Source organism: Ursus arctos, unplaced genomic scaffold (assembly GCF_023065955.2).
Source record: "Ursus arctos isolate Adak ecotype North America unplaced genomic scaffold, UrsArc2.0 scaffold_13, whole genome shotgun sequence".
Lineage (NCBI taxonomy): Eukaryota > Metazoa > Chordata > Mammalia > Carnivora > Ursidae > Ursus > Ursus arctos.
Genome location: NW_026622797.1, coordinates 47,926,532 through 47,950,316, shown reverse-complemented (window position 1 = coordinate 47,950,316; position 23,785 = coordinate 47,926,532). Strand labels below are relative to the sequence as shown.

Below are 23,785 nucleotides of genomic sequence, written 5' to 3'. Positions count from 1 at the left end.
CTTAGCAAATCTGAACTCTGAGTCTTTAAATTGCAACAATAATGAAATTTTAGCCAAGAAGAGACAGAGACCATTTAAAAGGACAATGTTGTCCCTCTCTTCCTCATTAAGTAAATGCTAAACATTGTATTAAGTAATTAAGATATTGTCTGTCTGTTTGAAGGTAGGACTGTTTAAGTGTCTGAATAGTTCTGGAGTCCAAGCTGGGGTTTGCTTTCTTGATGGTTGGAGAGGATCATGAGGGAAAGGGGGAAGAGTGCCCACAGCCAACTCCCTGCAAGCACAATAGGGTACTATTTCCATGGGTGGGGGGAGAGGAGATCTGACACCTCTTACTATTCCCTCAGTGTATAAGTTGTGAATTCTGGAACTTCCAAATGTAACACTTACTTTATGTCAGCAAATCGGCATAATTTCTAAACAAAGTTGGATTTTTTTTTTTTTTTATTACAGGAAATTTGTTGCTGTGTGTTGTTTCCCTTCCTCCTGTAGTTGCTGCTTATCTTCAGGACAAGGACTGCATGGATCCTGGTGTACACCTCAAGAACAACAGACAAGAGCCATAGTCTCTCATCTCGACTGTTCCTCTTGAGAGAGAAATTCTTATATGATGGGGTCCAGTGAGTTTTAGCCTCAAATAGCATATTTTTCTGAGGGGCTTCCCTAGTAATTACCTTATAAGATATTTTTAAAATATATAGAGAGAGATATATACACACACTCGTGCATGTGTGTGTGTGTATACAATTTGAAAGTCTCTCAAGCCATGACTATATAGAATCTAGAACTTGTCGAGAAAATAACAGATACTGAAAAGACCTGGAATTATGTTGGGAAAAACTAATACAAAAACCGAAACTTGTTTTGCTCTAAGCAAAAGAGGACATTAAAGCAGTCTTTAAAAAAACTGATGGCTTGTTACATGGAAGAATATTTTCTTATGACTCGTTTTAATAATGAGAACTCCCCAAAGATGGTAGAGACTTTGTGACACTAGAGATGTTCGGGCAGAATTTAGATAAACAGATACTGGTTGGACTAGGTGAACTTTAAGTCTCCTTCAAGCACAGCAGCTCTTTTCTTTCCCCCTGAAATAACCCACAGTGTTAAATCTAACAAGGTAATCTGAAGGTGAATTCCTGGAGGCCAGGGCTTCTGAGAAACTAGATTGATAGTTACTTAGAAGTTGAAGAAGGGAATCCATGTCCTGAGAGAAAGAGGATGGTGCCGGCAAAGCGCACTTCGACACTCCTCCATGATTAAAGCAAATTGTCAGAACCGTAAGGACGGAATGACAAACATAGAGATTTTAACAATACCTCTCTGAATGACTGATGAATTAATAAGTACATAAAAGATCTGAACAACATAATTAAGAGGTTTCATCTAATGGGTATATTTTTAGAGCTCTGTCTCCCCAGCACCCATCAGAGAATATGCATTTAAAAAATATTTATGGAATGTTTTTAGGAAATCGATCACACACTAGGCCATGAACCAAGTCTCAATAAATTTTGTGGAACTGATTTCACACAAACAACATTCTCTAACAACAACAGATTTTTGAAAGTTAGACTCCTTAACAAAATGGTTACTAAAAAACTCTTACTTGTTTGGGAATTTAAAATAACACTGCTAGTAACTCATGAATCAAAGAAGAAACAATTACAGTAACGATAACATTCTTAAAACTGAGTGATGATGAAAATATTCCGTAATACAACTGGGCAGATTCCTCTAAAGGTGTAGTTAGAGGAAAATATTTAAATCTTATCCTAGAAAGGAAAAAAGATGGAAAATTAATGAGTATCCAACTCAAGAGGTAAGAAAGTGAATGAGAGTAAATCGAAAAAAAAGGGGAAGAAGGGAATAATGAAGGGTAGAAACTAATAAAATAGGCAACAAAGATATACTAGAGAAGATCAGCAAAGAAAAAGCTGTTTATTTGAAAAGGTTGATAGGAAAATCACCTAAATCGATCAAGAAAAACACAGGGAATACTCAAAATAATATTAGGAATAAAAGAATATAACTACAGATTCAGCAGAGATTAAAAAATAAGAGTGTATTATGAACAACTGTACGTCATTAATTTTGAAAATTTCAGTGAAATAAAGAACCTCAGAAAAACACAGCCCTATAACTGTTGAAGAAACTGATGTATCAGTTAAAAATCTACTCACCTCTCCATCAAAGAAAACAAAACCAAGAAGCACTAGGTTCAGATGATTTTAGAGAAAAAAAGATGCAAGTTTCAGAGATAGAGAATGGAAAAGCACTAGTATAATCTTACTATCAAAACCAGACAAGGGCAGTAGGGAAAAGGAAAATTATAGGCCACTTTCACATATAAACACAAAAGAAAATCCTAAAAATATATTAGCAAATGAACCCACAGTGCATTAAGTATATCATGGCTAACTTGGATTTTTACTAATAATGCGAGGATGATTTAACTTAAGAAAGTTGCTGACAGCAAGTTCCTCATTATCAGATTAAAAGAAAAAAACCCTCGATCTTATCAATGGATGCAGAAAAAGCACTGAGTAAAATTCAACACTTCGTTGTGATTTTAAAAAACAGAAACTCTTAGCAAACTAGGATCAGAAGGGAACTTTCTTAACCTAAAGAGTATTAACCAAATCCCAACAGCAAGCATCATGTTCAATGGTGAAATGTTACTAGCCTTCCCTTTAAAATTAAGAACAAGTGAAGGAGGTGTGCTCTCCCTACTTTTGCTTAACACTGTACTGTGGGTCCTGGTCAGAGTGGCAAAATAAGAGAGAGAAATAAATAAATAAACGTTGGGAAGGGAGAACTAAAACTCATAATTATTATGGATGTCACTGCTTATATAGACCCAAGAGAAATTACAGATAAATTATCAGAGTTGATAAAATGCCTTAGCAAACTATTAGTTCGATATGAAAACCCCTGTTCCTATGCACCAGCAACAGTGAGACAAAGTAATTTTTTTCAAAAAATAGAACACCTATTTTTCTTGACCTTTATTTCCTTTTCTTTTTTAGAGATTTTATTTATTTATTTAGAGAGAGAGAGAGTGAGCGTGTGCATGAGCAGGGGGAGGGGCAGAGGGAGAGGGAGAAGCAGACTCCCTGCTGAGCAGGGAGCTGGACATGGGGTGCAGGGGCTCGATCCCAGGACCCCGAGGTCATGACCTGAGTCGAAGGCAGATGCTTAACCGATTGAGCCACGCAGGCGCCCCTTGACCTTCATTTCCTGCTCTTCGATGCACACCTCATTCAGATAAGCATAGGATGATAAAAAAAAAAAAAATTAAGAGAAACAAGTGACTAATTATATTGCAAAACTATGAGTGGCAGAGAGCACAATTTCATGGATGGCTTACAGGACTCCTCTCTAGTCCATGGTTCCCACAGAAAAATTCCACTTGAAAAAAATGGGGCGTTGTAGATGGGGTTACCTTGAACTGTGGTGAATCACATGTATTACTGGAAAAGAAACACAAACAGGAAGTTCCAGGCCTCTGCAAATCAAACTCTGCCTCAAAGGAAAAATAAGGTTGACACCTTCTCTTCCACACAGCTTACAACAAAGTGAGCAGGAACCAGCCCTTCAAATGGCATCCCACACCAGGAAGGAGACAGATGTCTTGAAGAGAAAGGCGCTGGGCAAGAGGTAGGTAGAGAGAGAGGGTTAAGAAAGTTCTTCATCTATGTGAAGATAATATTGAGGGTTACTTAAAAAAACGTTTTTAAATTGAAATTTCACTACCTCAAGCACAAGATGATATTTACATTCTAAGAACTACCTGCTTCAACTGAACCCCCTAAACTTATTCTGTATTTGGGTCTATCCATCAGCAGGGGGCTTGGTCTGCTTGTGTTTTCAACACTCTTAGCGCGGTGTACTATGGCACATGCAATTCTTTTCCACTCAGGGGTTGATTATCATTTTGATAAAGTGACAACAAAAATGCGATAAAACCCCATGAAGAACTTTTTATATTCACTTGGATCGGATTGGGCAAGTCACTCAGTGAAAACAAGGTTATCTGAAAATACTATAGTATGATGTTGTTTTTAAAAATTGGTTAGAACCTAATTCATTGGAAACAACCAAAATAAGCAAAAATAGAGGCTGGTTTCCTATCTGATTAAATAAACACATTCCTGTAGTGGGATAGGAGATAGCACTAGAGTCATACTGTAAAATAACCTTATTGACACACAAAAATATTCACGGTATATTGCCAAGTTACAAAAATAAGATATAAAACATTAAGTGCTATCGAAATCACTTCTAAAGAAATCAAATTTGGATATTGAACAAAAATACTAGCAACATGTGTGATTATTTCTGAGTGAAGGAATAATAGTGACTTTTGTTTTGTTCTTTGTGCTTTTCTGTATTTTCTAAGTACTCTACACTGAGGGTGTGTATTGATGTGGATATTTTAAAATATTCACCATAACGACATTTGTGACAACATGGATGGACATTATGCTAAGCGAAATATGCCAGACACAGAAAGACAAATGCCATATGATTTCACTTGTATGTGGAATCTCAAAACAAAACAAAACAAAAAAATGAACGAATATACAAAGAAAAAGAAACAGACCCATAAATACAGAGAACAAACTGGTGGGTGCCAGAGGGAAGGGGTGGGGGAGAAGGACAAAATTGCTGAAGGGGAGTGGGAGACACAGGATTCCAGCTAGGGAATGAATAAGTCACGGGGATATATAGTCAATGGTACTGTAGTAGCGTTGTGTGGGGACAGACACTTGTGCTGTACAGAGAAGCTGAATCACTATGTTGTATACCTGAAACCGTGTAATGTTGTGTGTCAACTATACTTTGATAATTAATAAACAAACAAATAAAATTCACCGTAATAAAGTACCTAGAGTTCATACAGCACAAACTTCTGGAGCTCTCCAAAAACACTCAAACTTAGTACAGCTTCGTGGTAGCCAAAACAACCAACAAAAACAGTGTCTACTGATGGTCACACTACAGGATCTTTTCCTACTCTTATGCTACCACCCGAGTGGTAGTAGTTGGGCTGGAGTATATCAGGGCCCCCAGGAGACACTGAAAAGGCTCAGTGCCTATCCCCAGGAGGAGTTTGCTTCCCGGAAAGCTTGCTCTCACACGGTCAGCAAGGGAGAGTGCAGAGCCCCTAGTCCAGCATCTGGGGCTGCAGGACATTAATGACAATTTGGGGCATGGACAAAAATTCCACTTAACCATACTTCATAATGTTGCCTTCCCACTCAGCACCCTCCCTCAGCTCTCCAGCTTGGCTTCTAAGCCTTCCACACATTAGGGCTCCCATACCTCTTCCACTATCCTCCCACTGCCCCAGCACAATCTCCATCCAGGAAGGCATATCCATGCAGTTCCCACATCTCATTCACGTGCCAGGCCCCATGCTGATCTTACCCTCCAGAAGCCTTCCTTTTAGCTCCTCCGGCTCACATTGATCTCCCCGTCTCTCAGTTCCTTGGCTTATCCCCCACACTTCATCATGTGGGGGTGGGACAGTCACATTGGCTCACTGTTTCCTGTGCATGGCAGGGTCTTGAAGGGTTGGGGCCAACTCCTGTATTGCTTCGATTCTCCCCATTGCATTCTCCCAGCTCCTAGCACAGGGCTGTGACATGGTAGGCTCTCCCTTCCAGTCTGTCTGTTTGCCTGCTTCCTTCTCTTTTCGCTTGTCCCATCCTACAGAGCAAAGCATGACATTTTCCCTGCTCATTCATCTAAGCTTCTACCTATGTGGCTTCCCCTACTGTCTTCAGCTCTCATTTAGCTGCACTAATGGATGGCACGTCACTAATGCAGACAATTCACGAGAGTGCCTGGTCCTCCTGCCTTCTCGCTCCCAGGGACCCCCACGGTGCTGCACCCATTGAGGACCGTGTCTCTTTCAGTTCCTCCCTAGCTCTTCTCCTTGCTTCTCAGGACTTTGGTGGGCTACATTATCCATTCATTTCTTCACCACTCATTCAACCTAGTTACTGAATGCCTTCTGTGTGTTGGGCACTGCTGCTTAAACTCACAGTTGGAGGTCTGTTTCCCCAACTAGATGGGAAGCTCCCTGATGGCAAATGTTTTCTGTTACAATTATTTAAATGTCCAGACAATCTAGCAGTGTGCTGATAAAGTGTTTTGGGGAAAATACATATATTTTTAGATTTTATTTATTTATTTGACAGAGAGAGAGCACAAGTAGAGGGAGAGGGAGAAGCAGACACCCCTCTGAGCAGAGAGCCTGATGCAGGGCTTGATCTCAGGACCCCAGCATCATGACCTGAGCTGAAGGCAGACGCTTAACCGACTAAGCCACCCAGGTGCCCCAAGTGTTTGCAAAATATTAAACTGAAACTAGAAGGAAAAAGGAATGAAGCAGAAGGCTACAGTTTCATTCTATAACTCTCCCCTTTGTGGTTAGACTATAGAGATGGTGTAAAGACAAGGGAAAACTTCCACTCTAGCAGAGTGAGTAGAGCCCTTGTTTCTTTGAGTTTAAAGCAGACAAAATGGGACAGTGATGTACGTGAAAGCACTCTTTAGATGGCAGAGTATGTTACAAATACGAAGCACCATCATCATCATGAAATGCACTATCTACACCTCGATGTAGAAAGTTTGATCCCAAACAAGAAGCAACTAAGTCACCTCGTTTTGCAAGTTCCTGTAACCAGCAGCAAAATACGGCCTGAAAAGAAAGCTGATAGCCTGACAAAACCCGAATGAAAGATAAAAATGAGAAAGAACAGCCACATACCCAAAGAGAGAACAAACCCACACTGCTGGGAGCAAGAAATCCTCTAATTGCCTCCACACCCCTGCTTACTTCCATCTGCTCGCATTTAAGCCCAACTACAGGGCTCCTTGCAGCTGCAGAGAAGAAAGGAAAGGCGTTCAGAGTGTCTGGATAGCTGCAGCGGGCAGAAGCCAACAGTAAGGACGGGAGATCCACAAGAAAGGCAAAGCAGCAAGAGGACAACGGATTCGATGTTTGTTACACAAAACTGAGCAAACAACCTCTTCTGGTTTGAGACCACATGAAATGATAATGGAAATCATTGTTGGGAGGAGGGCAGCAGGAGCATGCGTGGGCAGGAATGCTGCAGTGGTGTACTCATCTGAAGCAGCCTGGAGCCTGCCGGGGGCAGGGAGTCGGAAGGAGCCTGGGCTGCAAGAGGTTTCCTATGGGAAGGGACCGGAAGTGCAGGCACCCGCACTCCTTAGTGTGCTGTAACTCAGCCTCGACAAAACTCCCAAGTGGCGATCTTACTTTCCCATGCTCAGGAATTTCCCCTGTGCCCCCACAGTCTGAAGGAGCCTCCTAAGGAGCAATTAGTATAATTTTTTAAAAAGTCACAGCATCTTGGAGAACAGTTAGTCCATTTTTAGATGATGAGACTGAGGTGTACAGACGCGAAGAGACAAGATGAGGTCATACCACCAGCTAGTGGCAGGGATATGAGCTCCCATCTTATACCTTACAACGTATCACACATGAGAGAAAAGGGAACCCAATGCTTAGCGACATTAGCTATGCTTAGTGATACTATGTTAGGTGGCTTCACATACTTTTATCTGAGCTCCAACCTTACAATAATCCTATGAGCTGGGCTCAAAGAACTTAGGCACTTTTCCTCAAGTCTCACAGCCAGAAGTGGTGGAAGTTGGGGGTCCACATCCAGTCTGATTACAAAGCCTGTTCTTCCTTCTAGACAGGACTGCCTAAACATTTCAGGATGAAGGAAGCTGATGGAGTAGTTAGCTCAAGAGACCGGTACCTTTTGAGGGCTTTAAATTCTGTTCAGGGCATAGTGAAAGGATAATAGAATAATGGTATGAACATCAGTAAGTCACCTGGGCTCCAAGACTCAATCAGAATTTTGGGAATCAGTGAGAAAGGTGGTTCCTAGAAACTTCTTGGGTTTCCTCATGTGACCATAGTTTTGTAATCTGTGGGGACCCTGGAGGATTCTGGAGAGGTGGCTTTCCTATCTCTAAGCAGCCTCCTCCTGCAGAGCAGGGTAAAGCTGGAATAGTAGGTTGGGTAAAGCCAATGGCAACCATGCTTGGGCTGCTAGGACCCATGGGGCTCTCTGCAGGAGTGGGATGGGGCCTGTTGGCTATACCTTCAGCAATGAAATGCCCTCAGGAATCCCTTCAACAGAGTATCTTTGCCTCCAACCATCACTCTCAACAGAGCAGAGACTGCTCAGCAGTTCCTGGACAGGTCAGGTCACCATCAACACAGGGCCTGTGTTACACAATGCAATGCTTTGGGCAACTCTGTTTTTGATGTAGTATAAAAGAAATGGACTATGTCCTTCCATGAGAAGGAACGGCTTCAACATGCAAGTTGTATGTATGTAAAATGTTCCTTTGGGTAAATGATGGAATCCCACCCAAGTGGCCAGAACTGGAAAAGAGAACTATCACTATATCCAGCTCTAGCCTTCCACGAGCAGCAACAGCAATGAGGCTTCCAAGATGTCAGCTCACAGGCACCACTCCTGGGAGGCTCTGTTTCTGCATGGGTTTTCTGAGTTCTCTTGGACCTTGCCAATGTCAATTAGGTACACCTCCAAGTGATTTCTATCCCTGGCCTGACATTTCTAAAATTAAAATTCAACCAAGTCTAAAATCTGTTTCTTTGCAGCAGACATGAATAGGATGGGTAACTGAAAATAGCTTGTGTGTTTTGTCCACTGCTTGATGGCTAAGACAAAGTTTGCTTCTGTTGGAATTCCCCTCCATCAACATTTTATTGCAAAAAACTTCAAATACATAGTTTTATAGTTTTACATTGAATATCTGCCTAGTTCTAACATTGACATTATACCGTATTTGCTTTAACATATAGCTACCCATCTCCCCATACTGTAAAACTTTTGTATCAGCACATTTAATAATTTTGCATTTGAATATCCACCTAGCTTCTAACATTAACATGATACCATATTTATCATATAGTGATCCATCTACCCCAACTGTAAAACTTATCCATGCATTTTTTATGGTCTTTATTCTCCTAAGGTGCAGCGTGGGGGAAAGCATGGCTTTCAGACCCCTCTGGCAGTGAATCCCTGCTTGAGCACTTACTAGCTGGGAGACTGCACACATGTATGATTTCTTAGCGCTTCAGTTTCCATAGTTACAAAATGTCGGGGACAATGCCTAGGGGTGTTGTAAGGATTAAAATGCCACATGGTGGGGGAAGCACCTGTAAGGACATCGAACCACGTTTTAGTTCATGGACAATGCATGAGCATGACATGCTCGCTCTCTCTCTTTTCTGTGAAACAAAATTGCAGAGTCAAAACACAGTAATAATAATCCAGGCACAGATGAAACAAGAATGGCAGAATGTGGGTAACTGTGGGAGTTGGGTGAAAGATTCTTGGGGGGTTGGTCCATTATGCTACACTGTTTACTTTCTATAAATTTGAAAATTTCCATAATAGGACAAAATATTTAAAAGAATGAATTCATCACTGGATTTTGTCAAGAAAAAGAAAGGAATCCTATATTTGAAAAATTTAATAAGAAACCTTTGAGGAAGTAATAAGATAAATGATGACATGGCGGTTCACAGTACAGGTTTAGGGAGGCCCTGGGTCATCTCACTCTCACGGATGGGAGGGGAAGTGGAAGCAAAGGGCTTAGGGACTTTGTAGACACTCCCCAGGTGACTTGGTTCACTAGTGGGTGAGAACCTTTGTCCTGGCAGAAAAGTGTGAAACCACACTTTCCAGCATATTAACTGTGAGAATAAATACTTTGCATAATGCAAAACTTGTGCCTCCAGCTAATCTGCAGGCGATGGCAGCGTGAGCAGCCTGATTTAGCAGAATAAAAACTATTTGTGACCGAACAGCCTCCCTCTGTAAGTCAGGGATGGGTTAATGAAGGACCCGATTAGACTGCATTCTCCACATTGCTTATCAACGGTCTAAACTGATAGAGCTAAGGGGTTCCTTAGCCACCTTCAGAATCGGGGACTGGGAGAAACCTGGAGGAAAAAAAACACACCCGTGGACAATGTTTAGCAGAGAAGCAAAACGAAACACTTCATTTCTTTCTTTTAAAACAAAAATGTCACCCTCCTGTTCTCAGACCCTGGTTCCTTCCCTTCCCTGCTGTGGATCATTCTCTCTTTCCCCTTCCCTGGCAACCAGGGACAACGAGGGGCTGTGAGGGGACTGCTCTCCTCAGGGAGACGGTGGGTGCCTCTGGGAGCCTTGCAGTGGCAGCAGAAGCAGGGTCTTTGAGGCGTGAGGGCAGCTCTACTGGACCGGCCGGGCAGGGCTCCCACGGGTGAGCGACAAAGCCATCTGCTGCTCTGTGGGCTTTCTGCATGAGGGCCGCAAAGAAGCAAGCTAGTAACGGAGCACACGGGGCGGGGCACGGGCACACACACGAGCACAAACGTACACACACACTCCCTCAGAGGAGCTGGCACTATTTTTATACCCATGTGTTATAGACTGAATAGTGTCTCCCCAATATTCATACACTGAAGCTCTAAACCCCACTATCATTATATTCGGAGACAGATCTTTTAAGGAGGTAATTTAGGTTCACTGAGGCCATAGGCTAGGGCTCTAGTCCAAGAGGTCTGCTGTTCTCACAAGAGGAAGTGATACCAGGGATGTGTCTGTACAGAGAGGCCACATGAGGACACAGTGAGAAGGCGGCCATCCGTGGGCCTCCTTGCAGAGAAGAGAGGCTCCACCGGGAGAGGCCTCTCTAAGCACCTGTGCTGAGAGAGACACAGTGTTGGATGAAGAGGTGAATTTTCCAGCCTGAGGGAGTGGGAAGAAGGGGCATTTAAGATGAGCCTTGCAGCAGACTCTAAGATATGGGAGGAAGGCATCCTGGAGGAGGAGATGAGGGCCGAGGCCCACTGAGGGCACAGATGACTACGGAGCCTTAAGGTCAGATGTGGTAGAAAGGTAGGTCAGACAGAGGGATGGTGAAAGGCCCTGAACATCAGGTTACAACGCTTCTTTCTGGCTAACTGGAGGCTAACTGGAACCCTGAGAAGTTTTTAAACAGGAGGATGACAGGAATTGATATATACGCTAACAAGGGCAAAATAAAGAGGTCTGCCATGGACTAACTAACTGGAACCCTGAGAAGTTTTTAAACAGGAGGATGACAGGAATTGATATATACGCTAACAAGGGCAAAATAAAGAGGTCTGCCATGAACTAAGCACTCAATAGTGCTAGGCATCACATCAGCACCGCATCTTATCTCCCGTGATTCTCAACTCCCACTTTGGGAAGTAGAGGAAGGTTCACAAAGATGAAGTGACTTGCCCAAGACCCTACAGCTGGCTTGCAGTGGGGAGCTCAGATTTCAATCCTATGTCCAGCACCAAAGCGAATGGCCTGTCCATCCTGCCATTTAAAACCCTAAACTCAGTTCCCGTGGCTTCATCTACTTTCCCTGCCACCAGAATGGCTACTTAATGGAACAGAGACTGGAATGCACATTTTGTTTAGGCTTGGGAAGCAGGCAGAACAACAGAAAAACCTTCCACTGTACAGGGCACCTCCGGAAATCTCATTCAGCCTCTAAAAAAAGCAGTATGTGAGCTGGTTCTTGTCGTGGCACTTCACAACAAAAAGTTACAAATGTTCCTGAGATGTTCAGTGGTATCGAAGTAACCAACAATGGTAACTTGCATATAAGCTGCAAAAATGTGTAGGGAGAGCAGTTGTCCCAGGTGAGCTGACACCCTGCATTGACTCTATTTTTTTCAATGCAGTGTCAACGACTACTCTCAAATACTCTTTGCCCCCCAACTCCTGAAAGAGCATCCACCACCCAGGAAAACACAGGGCTGTGTCCCGGATCTGCTGGAAGGACAGACTTGGTAAGGGATGCCATGATCATTTCTTTCTGGCTCCATTGCTTATCCAAAACCTCAGATATATTTAAAAGTGAAAAAGAATAAAAAACTGGGTTAGAAAGAAGAGTTAATGTTCCTTAAATATAAAAATCAAATCATACCATGACACATACCATCAGGAACCACTGAAATGCACCCTCCTTCAAGGGCAAACATTTTTAGTATTTAGGAAGCAATACTTACAGAGGTAACTTGGGTGCTATTTTGAAAATTACACACTACTATTATTACCCTAAGACTCAATTGTGTACAAGAGTTTGTCAGGGGCAGGCAAACTCCTGAAAGCATCGATTCAATCCAGCACATCTCCCGTGCTGCATACGTACTGTGTCAGGCACTGTGACTGGATAGAGCGGGAGAAACAAGCTGAAGAGTATGAAAGGTTGTGGAAATCACTTGAAAAACAACTGATGCCATAACGACTTTTTTTTTTTTTTAACTTTAGAACCAAATCTTGAGAGCCATTCCTTTGAAAAACAGGCATAATATTTTCCACTTCCTTGCCTAATCATGCGCAGGACACATGTTCTGTGGCTTCTCTATGAAATTTTCCTAACACTGCCTACCCCATTCCATCTTCAAGAAGACAGTGGGGTAGAACTGGGAACGTGTGTGTGTGGACGTATGTGTGTGTATGTGCACATGTGTGTGTGTGTCTGTTGGGGGTCTTTTCCTTTTTGCTCCACAGATGTATTCATATTATGCTTTGCGTTTTGCATCCTAGTTGGTGGACATTGGTCTCACCCATAAAACACAACCCTTGTCATGTACTGTGTCTCAATGTACCCCTGTTTTCCCAAGGCAGGAACAATGCCTAGCTCTGCTCCTTAAATGTTTACGGAATGAACGAATGCTTGTTTTGACTGTGAGCTTTATCTCAGAGTTGAGTTTCGTAGTCAGAATATTCTCCATGGTGGGTGTCAAAAATTTCAAAAATTTCAATGCATGCATATAAATATACTTCAGGATATTAAGTTTGTTAAGGTATAATTTACATAGTGTAAGGCTGTCCCTGAATTTTGACAAACGGACACAACTGAGTAAGAGCGGGTGGTTCTTAATACACTTGCTTGGGTCCTGTCCCCAGAGCTTCTGAGGCCTGGGGCCAGGGTTTTAACATCTCCTCAGCTGGTCCAGATAAGAATCCTTGAGGTGGATGATGCTCTGCCACTCTACTCTAGATTTCCTTTCCTTTCCTCAGTCCCTCATCCATCACTCTCAGTCAGTCAGTATCAATACTGAAGATGAAACTGAAATATTCCCACTCAGCACCACACTGGAAGCAAACTTAGTAACTCGGCCACTTGCCTGGAGTCAACCATGATTTCTGGTTGCATAGCAGAAATACAGCTAATAAATGATACTTTGAAATGAACAGGAGATGTCCGAAGAAATAAAAATGCCTTTGAATCGGAGTGAAGAAAAGAGCTGTGATTTAAATGGGGATGGAGTACTGATGTAGGGAAGTGGGGTGAGAGTAGAAAACTGCCCTTACAAAACACATTGTTTTGATTCCAAATGCAATCTTACACTTAAAGATTCAGGGGCTCTATGAGTAAGAGAGACTGACACAAGGTCAAAACCTAAGGAATACACCACTGAAAGAAAATAGAGGAGATTCATTTCTCTGGTTTGATGCTGTCATCCTTCAATGACTGCAAGGGGCCAAAGGATAAGGGGAAAAAGGCATTATCTTCTCTATCCTTTATTTAACTGAGATTGCTGCAAGAAGATGTGCAGTCTGGCCTCTGATTAAGAATATGGGACAATCTTTATCCTATTCAAATTTCTATTTTTACAAATCACTGTTTCCATTTGGGTGAAGTCCATCATAACAAATTTCAGGGGCCTGTCATCCTTCTTCTGTCATCCCCCCCGCCCCCCACCCCAGGGTTGTATTATAATCTAATACTTCGAGTGATAGGGTCAATGGCCAGGAGACTTGACATTTAGTGGAAATGGAATCTGACCTTTACTAATGTTTCACTGTGAATAATGTTCTTGGTTTCACTGTGAATAATGCTCAAAATGGGACTGATGTATTGACTAGTATTTGACTAATTAAAAAAAAAAGAAGAAACCATCATTAATTAAAACAGAGGTATACTTGGTGTAAAAATGGTTAAAAAATGTATAATGCTAACTTGTTCGGCTGAGGTCCTGGGAGACTATAAGTCTGCATGTATTTTAAGAATCCATTGATTAGATTGGGTCTTTCAGAAAGGGTGAATAAAAAAAAAAATCCCCCTGGTTTTGCAAAATGCCATTGAGTTACCCCCTCAGAGAAAGGAAATCATGGAAACTGCTGTGGAGACATTTGGAAGTATGCTTCACACTATCATTTACAAGGCAGGGTATGTGGGTCTCACCAGCTGCCAGGACGGGTAGAAAACTGCTGAGCTAGCCGTTATGGTCAAACCAAGCATCTCCCTGTAATTAGACTTTTAGCTGGGGAAAAAGTGGCACACACAGGATAGAAATATGTGGCCTCAGACTGAGGGGAGGATAAGAAAGCTGATTAAGTTTCTCTCAAGAGATTCAACTAAAGAATCTCACTGGGTGTGGCCCTGGACTGCTCTGCTGCCCATAGAAGTAGCTGTGAGCCACACTGAGCGCTTGAAATGTGGCTTGTCTAAATTGAGATGTGCTGTTGTGTTAAATACACACTGAGATTTCTAAGACTTAGTACACAAATATTTCCATAATTTTTAATACTGATTGATGATATAATAGTTTAGATACATCTTAAGCTAACGTATATTATTAAAATTCATGTCACCTATTTCTTTCTACTTTCATTTAACGTGGCTACTGGCAAATTTTAAGTTATACATGCTCTTTGCCTACTATTTCTATTGGACAGCACGGATTTAGACCTTTATTTCTTCACTTGTTAAATGTTCCTGGTGGAGGGAAGTTGGGTCATGGAGGGTTAGCATGGGAAGAAACACTGTGTGTTTCTGTGTGATGACTGTCATGCCAGGCTGAAGCATTACAGTTAGTACTTGCTGACTGAAAACTTTAACTTCAGGAAGCGTGAGGAGGAATCACAAGAGACCCAAGCTAATTAGGTCTGACCGAGGCCCGACTCAATCTGTGGGTGCCTTAGGTTGTTAATCTGTAAAATGGGAGGGCAGGACTAAATTCCTGCGGGATGATGGAAGACCAGCGGGGCCTCTACCTGCAATCGTGTCCCCTCACTCCAAACTCAAGGATGCTTTCTGCTCCAAATGATTAGAGTTAACTCATCGGTCCTTGGCCTTGGCCAACAGTGACGACCGAGGCCCATTCTGAGGAGCAGTGCTAATCATCTGTGTCAGCTCTGCTTCAGTTCTCATGGGAACAACACACAGTTCCTTCTGTGACGTGTTACTGTAGTTAAATACACACAAAGAATGAGGAGTGCGAGGCGGCTAAAACAGACAGGCTTTATCTCCCTGGTGAGGACTCAGAGAACAATTTTAATAATTTTTTTGAAGATTTTATTTATTTGTTTGAGAAAGAGAGAGTGGGAGAGAGAGAGCATGAGCAGGGAGGGGAGGCAGAGGGAGAGGCAGAGGGAGAGGCAGTCTCCCCGCTGAGCAGGGAGCCCGATGAGGGGATCGATCCCAGGACCCTGAGATCATGACCTGAGCTGAAGGCAGATGCTTAACTGACTGAGCCACCCAGGGGTCCCTCAGAGAACAATTTTAAACAGAAAAATCCTACAGATGATATTCAGAGGGAAGTGTACTTGTTTTCACTCAAAGCCACAGATGAAATATCTACTACTGTGCTATTAACCTACTAATTAAGAAATCCAAGATTTTATAATAATGTATCAGCTAAAGAATACTTCTATAAAACCCAACTTTCCCCCTCTTCAAAAACCAAACACTCCTCAAATCAAATTTCAAGAACATGAATCTCTGTTTAAAAGAGTATGTTAAACACAAGCTCAGAATTCCATTTCCAAACAAAGCCTTGGCTGACTTGAGGGGCTTCAGCCGGCCGCAGTGCAGGTGCTGAAACCTGGTGATTCTGCTGACGAGTGTCAGAATATATAAATGAGCCACCAACATGGAAAACGTGGGAGGGTTAAAATACAGATAGAGATTTCTGATAGCACTGGGCCCCCCGCTGTCTGAGATCCAGGAGCACGTGCACTTTTTAGGTGTGTGTGACTCGTGTTTCTCCAGCTGCACAGCCCCCTCCTGGCTGACGTGGCCTTGTTTCACAGACCTACCCGGTCAGGCAGGCATTTGTCTATGGCAAGAACTGTAGGTGCCAGACACTGACAGGGTTGGGGATCAGAGGGAACACAGCAAAGTGGAAAATCCCTGATGCTAAGCCTGACAGATCCTGCTTGATCTCAGCTCCACCAGAGGAGCTGGGGGGCCCTGAGCAAGTCCCTTTGCTCACTAGCCTAAGCCATTGTGTGGGGAAAAAAGTGAAAGAAGTTCTATAGTTAAGGAGCCTAGTGGTACCCTGGCAGGTAGTAAATAGCTTGTTAAAGTTGCTCCTTCTCCCAAAGACAAGAAAGAACTGTGGTTAGCATCACAGCAAAATCTAGCTGACCACGAGGGAAGTGGCTAATTCTTCACTGTAAAATATGAAGGCCTAGATCATTCACTATAAAGAACTGAGGAAGAGAAAGCAAAGGGTAAAAAATATCAGACACTACCCCAATGTAAGAAGTGATCCAGGTGAGGATTATCCATTGATACTCGAAGCACTGGACGCAAGGTAGGTGGGTGACAGGACGTTCACAAAGGCTCCACAGAGCAGCCCTCAGAGGCCTTACTGACTCAGGGTATATCTGGACACAGTGAGGTCTGGTGACCACCCTGCTCGAGAGAGCAAACTGAGGTCTGTGGATGGAGGCACAAGTTGACAGCGTCTGTCTCCTGTTGTGATGTAGTATCAAGCATGCATTACCACCTACGAAGTATCCTGGGCAAAAAGATGTTCAACCCGCATCTAATACCAAGCCTCTAAATCTAACAATTTTCAGGAAGAGAGAAGGAGCAAGTTGACCAACACTATGAAGAAAACAGGCAAGGCCGGAGTGCAGGACATTCGATACCACAGGCAGCCTGGACAACGGGGGAAGTCTGACTAGGGACTGGATGCTAGACAATATCATGAATTACTGCAAATTTCTTAGGTATAAAAGCATTGTGGTTATGTAGAAGAATCCCATATTCTCAGGAGATGCACGATGAAATATTTAGAGGTAAAGTGTCAAGATGTTTGCAACTTTCGAATATGGTACAGCAAAAATTTATATAATGTATGCCATATAGTTGCATATAATACATATAAATACATATGTATAAATAATTGGAAGGACTAAAGGAAAGCACATATGGCAAATTCAGAACAATTGGTGAACCTAGGTAAAGGGCATACAGGTGTTGGTTTTACGATTATCTCCCAAACTAGTGCCTTTGTTCAGAATAAAAAATTGGGAAAGAAACTGGAAGAGAGAGAAAAAAAATAATAAGAAAGAAAAAATCATATAATATCACTACCTCCTCTTTTCACAATCCCCTCGACATTTATATTCAGGTCAGCTTCACTGCGTGCCTTTTCATTCAATATGGTTACATTTTTTACCACTTTAATAGATTCCATGTGTGCTCATTCAAACTGATGTAGCCACTGTTTTGGCGGCTTTGTTGGCTGACATCAAAATCAAACTTTAAACAAAACTCCAATAGCAGGCTCTAGAAGTGCACCAGGCAGGTATAAAGCCGAAGATATCATATCAAAAACTCCTGAAATTGACACCTAATTGCCTATCTGGATGGTTCTTAAGCCAGAAAGATTGGATCAAAGGCTCTAGGTGGAGCATTCTTTTGGGCTTTGATCTTTTTCAAAGATGGCACTCTTTCCATCTGTGCTAGGCACTGACAGAAGAATGACAGGTACAGGGTGCTGGTCAACCCAGGCCACTGAGGTTTCAGAAAGGCTCTTTCCACATACAGCATGCTGTGCCTGCGTTCCGGTACAGAGTAGCGATGGCACAACCCAAAGAACAATCACTCGGAATTCAATCTTTAATGCAGTGAGGGCTCCCAGTGAAGCAGGAATTCATTCTGTGATGTCTTTAGCGTGGAGAGGGCCATAAAGGGCCTGGATTCAGACAGCAGAGATGGAAGCCCGGTTCGACTGCACAAGTTAGCTGAAAAACTTCAGAGCAGTGTTACTGAGTGGGGGTGCAATGAACACTGTGCCGGGGACAATTCTTCACTGGGCAGGACTGTCGGAGACGCTGTAGGACATTTACCAACCCTACCTGACTTCCCACACCAACTGCATGCCAACACCGCCTCCAGTCTTTGAGAGGAGGACGACATACCCCCATAGCTTCCAAATGCCTCCTAAGACATAGGCTAAATTCTCAGAGTCGCAGATTTTATCTGGGGATAATACCTGTTCCACCACGCAAGAGGTAAGATTTGGGAGGAGCAAATATGCTGCAGCTCCTTATAAACTTACACCAGCTATACCAATGATATCACGATACCCATTTGCACAAGCAGCCGCACCAGTTAGAGGCAGGGCTATAGAGTTGGTCCAAATACCTGTATCCCAGGTGGATTTATTATCCAGTGTTAGCTATCCAGCATGTACTAGAATATGCAACAGTTACTTATTCTGAAAATGTTTTCCCTCTTGTAAGTGGGAAATGCTGCTTTCAGGGCACCCACACTGCTGTGTCAATTTTTGAGGGAGGGCTGACGGCAGATCTACGGGCTACTGGAGCAGACAAGAAGGACGGCAGTCTCAAAGTAGCTTCAAAGATTCTGGCTTAGGATGGCACCCACACTAACCTGGAATGAAAAGGACGCTTCTCTTAGTGAGCAAGGAATAACCTCAAGGATCAAGAGAAGGAGGTAACAGAATATGGGGCTCTACCCTCCCACACACAGCTGAGCAAGGAGCAACATGCGTAGTTCTGAGCTTCAAAAGGCTGATCCGTTCTCTGCATTTTCCAGCTGTGCTTATGGAAGGGAATCTTAGAGGCTGGGCTGGGCTGCGTATTAGTGTGCACAAGAGCCCCCTGGAGAGTGGCATGAAGAACACACCTGCCACACGGGTTTGGATTCTATCCGTCTGCACTGGACCCAGGGACCTGCACTCTTAAATCATCTCTCTGGGTGATTCAGAAGCAGGCTGCAGACTGCCTCTGGGAGAACAGGGACACCTCTCCAGAGACTTCTACAGTTAGGAGGCTTTGCCTTCAACTCTCCCTCATGGAGCATTCTTGCTCTCATTTTATTGTTTTCGTGACTTAGAATTTAGGTAAAAGTGCTTCTCTACCCTCAGATGTGGCTGGTTTATTGGGTTAAAAAATTATTCTTCCTCGACCTCTGTTCCTCCTCCCCACCCATCTACCACACACACTGTGTAAGCGAAAAGTTGATTTTATTTTGTTGATCTAATTTCTCCTTTATCATTTGCTTTCAGATGAAGACTAGGAAATGCTGACTGGGCAGAAAGTTCCAACCCTTCCTTTGAGGAAGGCCAAAGGACTGAGGTATTAACAGGGAAGTGACAGAGGCCACCAAAGGCAGAGCTGGGGAAAGGCACGAGTCTTGAAGAGCAAATGTGCAAATGGATACCCACTCTAGGTCGTTAGCTGTGGTAGAAGGGCACTGAGGTGGCCCCCAAGAACTCCCCGAGGGTCACAGAGGCAATGCCGGCAAATTAGGTAGCTCTACAGGTGTAGCTCTTCTGTCATTTCTCACATTAAAATATTCAGCATCAACATGCCTCTTACAGTCTCACCCCATGCTGCTTACTATTCAGCAGTGGCACGTTCCTCCAAATTCTATTCGTCTTGAAAACAGCAGACTGATAATGTAAAGCCCCTAAATCTCTGGACTTGGCTATCTGAAATGAGATCTTTTATCCTTTTCTTCTCCAAGTTTCCAGAATGCATTTTCATAGCACACTCGCAAGGGAAAGATTATCAGAAAAAGAAAAATGGAGGGTAGTAAAGTCGAAAGAATATTATACCAAAGGTTTTGGTAGGAAAATATTTATGTTCACAAGCACAAGCCACACCCTTTCTGGGAAGATATTACTAGCCTTGAAGCTGGGTTAGTGGATCCCAAAATATACCTCGCAAAAAGCACAGTTACCCTCCCAAAATAAGCCCTATAATTAAAGTCTTTTCAAGTGGATTGTCCTATATCACAACTTGACATATGTTGCTTTAATCTCCCTGCTTCAGCAAATGTAGCCATCTTGGGCTACAAAAGCTCCCAACAACTCCCATTTAAACCAGACTATGGTGTCACTAAGAAATTGATGCAAATAAACAGCCCTGTGTACCAAAATACCCAATCTCAATCATCTGTAATGAGATCCCTCTCCTCCCTAAGCACATTTTCATCACACCAGAATCGCTGCCCTTGATTCAAAGGGAAGGACTAGCCCAGATTGAAATACCATTTCATCTCAGAGACCATCTAGAGGCAGGCACTTCTGAGGAAGCTGGGGCTGAAATTAAAATAGGAGACAACCTCCTTTGTGTGACTGCGGGGATCCTGTTGTATGAGTCTCACTTTTAGTTGACAGTCATCACTATAAACCTTCAGATGGCCATCTGTCTGTCTGAATTCATTTAAGTCAGTTCTTGCTTGGAGTTAGGGGTAGTGTAAGAGAGAGAGTCTCTTACAAGACCTTTCGGCCCTATGACTCTCTGACCAAATTTCTTTATGTTTTCTAGTTATATAGTTACATATAATTAAATGTCAAAATATTTAAAATTTTAAACCTTCAAAATAATAAGTACTTTGGACATTTAAATCTTTTTTATTACTTCCATGTCAGGTTTCTCGGTCGCAGCATCACTGACACGTTGGGCCTGATCACTGTGAGTGCTGCTGTCCTGTCCACTGCAGCACAGTCAGCAGCACCCATGGCCTCCGCCCACTAGATGTCAGTACACACGTCCTCCCACCCCCAGCTGTGACAACAAAAAATGTCTGCAGACATTGCCAAATGTCCTTTGGGAGAACAAAATTAACCTGCGTTGAGAATCACAGGCCTCTCTCTCTATTTATGTATTCATATATCTCCCTGTGGCATGGCTGGGGCGGGGGGGGGGATTCTAGATTTTTTCAAAGCACTCATAAATTTTTGTTTTAAGAATTTCAAATGTCCTATGCTTCATAATGAAGAGCCAGGATCTGTGATACAGTGCTACCTTGAAAGATTTATAAACAGTACTACTGCTGTCTTAACGGGTGGCAAGGCCTGGCCTCATTTCAGTCAAGACGCTTAAGAGAGGATGGATTGCTGTCACCCTGTCTCTTAGAGGGCTATCCTCCCTACTTTGAGGAGTTCCATCCTTGGAACACTACTGTTCAGAAATCCTTCACAATCTATTACCAGGCACTCAGTACTGATTGCAAAGGAAGAGGACTAGGGTTGTATCTACTGATATTGTCTATAGAAGCAACAGCCCTCTGTACTGCTTGTGGGCCAGATCACCTCAGGGGCAGCGTTTCTAATGCTGGAGAGGCAGGGTGGGGAGAGAGAGAGAGAAATAATATCAGGAGACAAACAGTACAAGGATGGAACATGGTTAAGTTCAGCCCAGAGAAGAGAAGATGAATGATGACGGAGAGGGTCTTCAAATACCCGAAGGGCCGGAGTGTGAGAGAGTGGGTAGACTTGTCTCTGTCTGCTTAGAAAGTGACTACAAGCATAGTTGGCTCAATAAGTACTTATAATAGGCCTTCTAGGTGCCAGGCACTGGGACCAGAGGAAGGAAGAAGATCAAGTTTCTGCCTCATGGAGCACATGCTGTTCAATGTAAGGACTAGATTGCTTTCCTTCTCTCTCTCCTTCCCTCCTTTCTTCCCTCTTTCTTTTTGACAATTTGAGGTAAATGTCCAGGTATTTGTCTAACTGGTTGGGTCTTTTTTTTTTTTCTATTTTAAAACTGAGGCTTAACTGACATAGAGCAAAATTCACCCTTTTATCATACAGCTCTGTGAATTTTCATGAAACAGACAGCTGAATAAATACTGCCACAAATCCAAGATTCAGAACAACTGTGTCACCCCCTAAACTTTTCCTGTGTCCCTTAATTTTTTTCTTTAATCAGAGTACCTGCTCTGTGCAGTAGCAAGCTCCTCATCTCTGAGAGAATAGGGACTCCCCTCTGTCACAGGTTCTGTAGAAGAGACCTTGTTTCAGGAAGTGGGAGAACGGGCCAGACAACCCCTGAGGCCATGTCCATCTCTTCGAGTCCATGAAACTGGCGGGGTCCACCTAGGGACACCAATCTTCAACACCAGCCCATCTGCACTGAGTGACATGGCTGATTCTTTCCAACGACAGATAAAAGCCCTACCCCAAAGCCAAATTCTTTTAGTCAAATCTCAAAAATTTCAGCCCAATAACTGGATCTCTGAGAAGGGTACATAATAAGCACAGATGAAAAAAAATCAAAAGAAAGGTTTGGAAATGAAAGCCTAAATATGGTAACAACTCCCGACTCCTCTTTTCCTTCTCGTTATTTTGATTCAAAGTAACATTAACTTCAAAACTGAACAAAACTTTAACAAATGTAACTGTACTTGTCTGCAAAGGTCACAGGAAGAAAGTTAAATTGGCCAAGCTTGTCTAAGAATGGGTAGACAGGAGTGGAGAAGATGACAAAAGTCTTGGGGTTGCCACAGTGTGTTACGGAGTGGACTCTGCAGGACAGACTGCAGTGACCAGCTGTGACATCCTTTGTGACAGCAAATGTGGTGTGACCAACCCAACCCCAGTGGCACTCCTGCTGGGAGATATGTACACCTTTTGGTGGTTTGATTTCAGTGGTAAATGTCCAGTTTCCAAATGAGGCTGTCCCGCTATCAAGAAAGTTATTCTTTCTTGCTTTATTGAGCACCTACTATGCCCCAGCACTGCCCAGCTCATTTTATTCTCACAATAACCATATGAGGTGGGTAACATTACGAGCCTTGTTTTACAGATGACGAAACTGAGGCTCAGAGAGTGGAGATAACAACCAATTAGTGCAGAACTTATATTTTACCTAGGTTGCCTGACCCTGAAGACCGTTCTTTTTACTACTGCTAGCAAGGTATTCTGGGTGGTTGTTGAACTTCATGTTCTTGGTCTCTTGGGCCACTGTCATGCTGGGACTGGCTCCCCCACATGATGGGATTCTTGATTCCCTTCAGTTTCCCATCCCCCAAACAGATGACTGCCATTTCTCATTTCAACAGATAGGCCATAAGGATTTCTCTGCTGTGGAGACTTTTTGTTGTTGTTGTTATTCTATTGGTCTGCACTTTATTACTCTTATGTTCCAGGGGTTACCTAGACCATAAGCTAAACTGTCAAGGGTAGTCTTTACCCTGCGTCCAGAAGCTTCCCTAAATCTAGACTTACTAAATCTTAGAAAACCCCGTATTTCTTAATAACATCAGCAATAACAGGAAAAAACGTCATACTGTCAAAAGAACCAACTGAATGTCACAACTAATTATAAAATCCCATTTTGTCTATGTTTAGTGCAGATTTAAAAGATGCATGACATAAGGCAATGGCTTCCCTTTTGGGCACCATTTTAAAGGTATTAGAATTAAATGCAGCAACACTTACCAAAATTTCCCCCAACTATCACAAACTTTATATACACCGCATGTCTTCTTCTACAGCTGCTGGACCGGTCCTGAAAAACAAACCACGACAAAAGGAAAAATGCATCATTTACCCTTCTGGAAACCACGTAGTCTTCCTTGTTTGGGGCACTCATCCACGTATCAAACTCTTACTGTCAGATTCTTCTGTTTTTCACAAAGACGAAATCAATTTATAAATTAACAAATA

The 23,785-nt window shown here is 42.8% G+C and overlaps 1 protein-coding gene across 5 annotated transcripts in view; it reads right to left on the bottom strand.

Annotated features, from left to right (window-relative positions):
- Nucleotides 1-23,785, bottom strand: part of FYN (FYN proto-oncogene, Src family tyrosine kinase) — a 206,164-nt gene that overhangs the window by 90,768 nt on the left and 91,611 nt on the right. For 4 of the 5 annotated variants that reach the window (XM_044388806.3, XM_026511620.4, XM_026511623.4 and 1 more), the window contains one exon: nucleotides 23,558-23,627. The exons of the other annotated variant lie outside the window; for it this stretch is intronic. The gene's annotated coding sequence lies outside the window, so the exon portion shown is untranslated. The remainder of the gene's footprint in view (nucleotides 1-23,557; nucleotides 23,628-23,785) is intronic. 5 annotated transcript variants of the gene reach the window in all.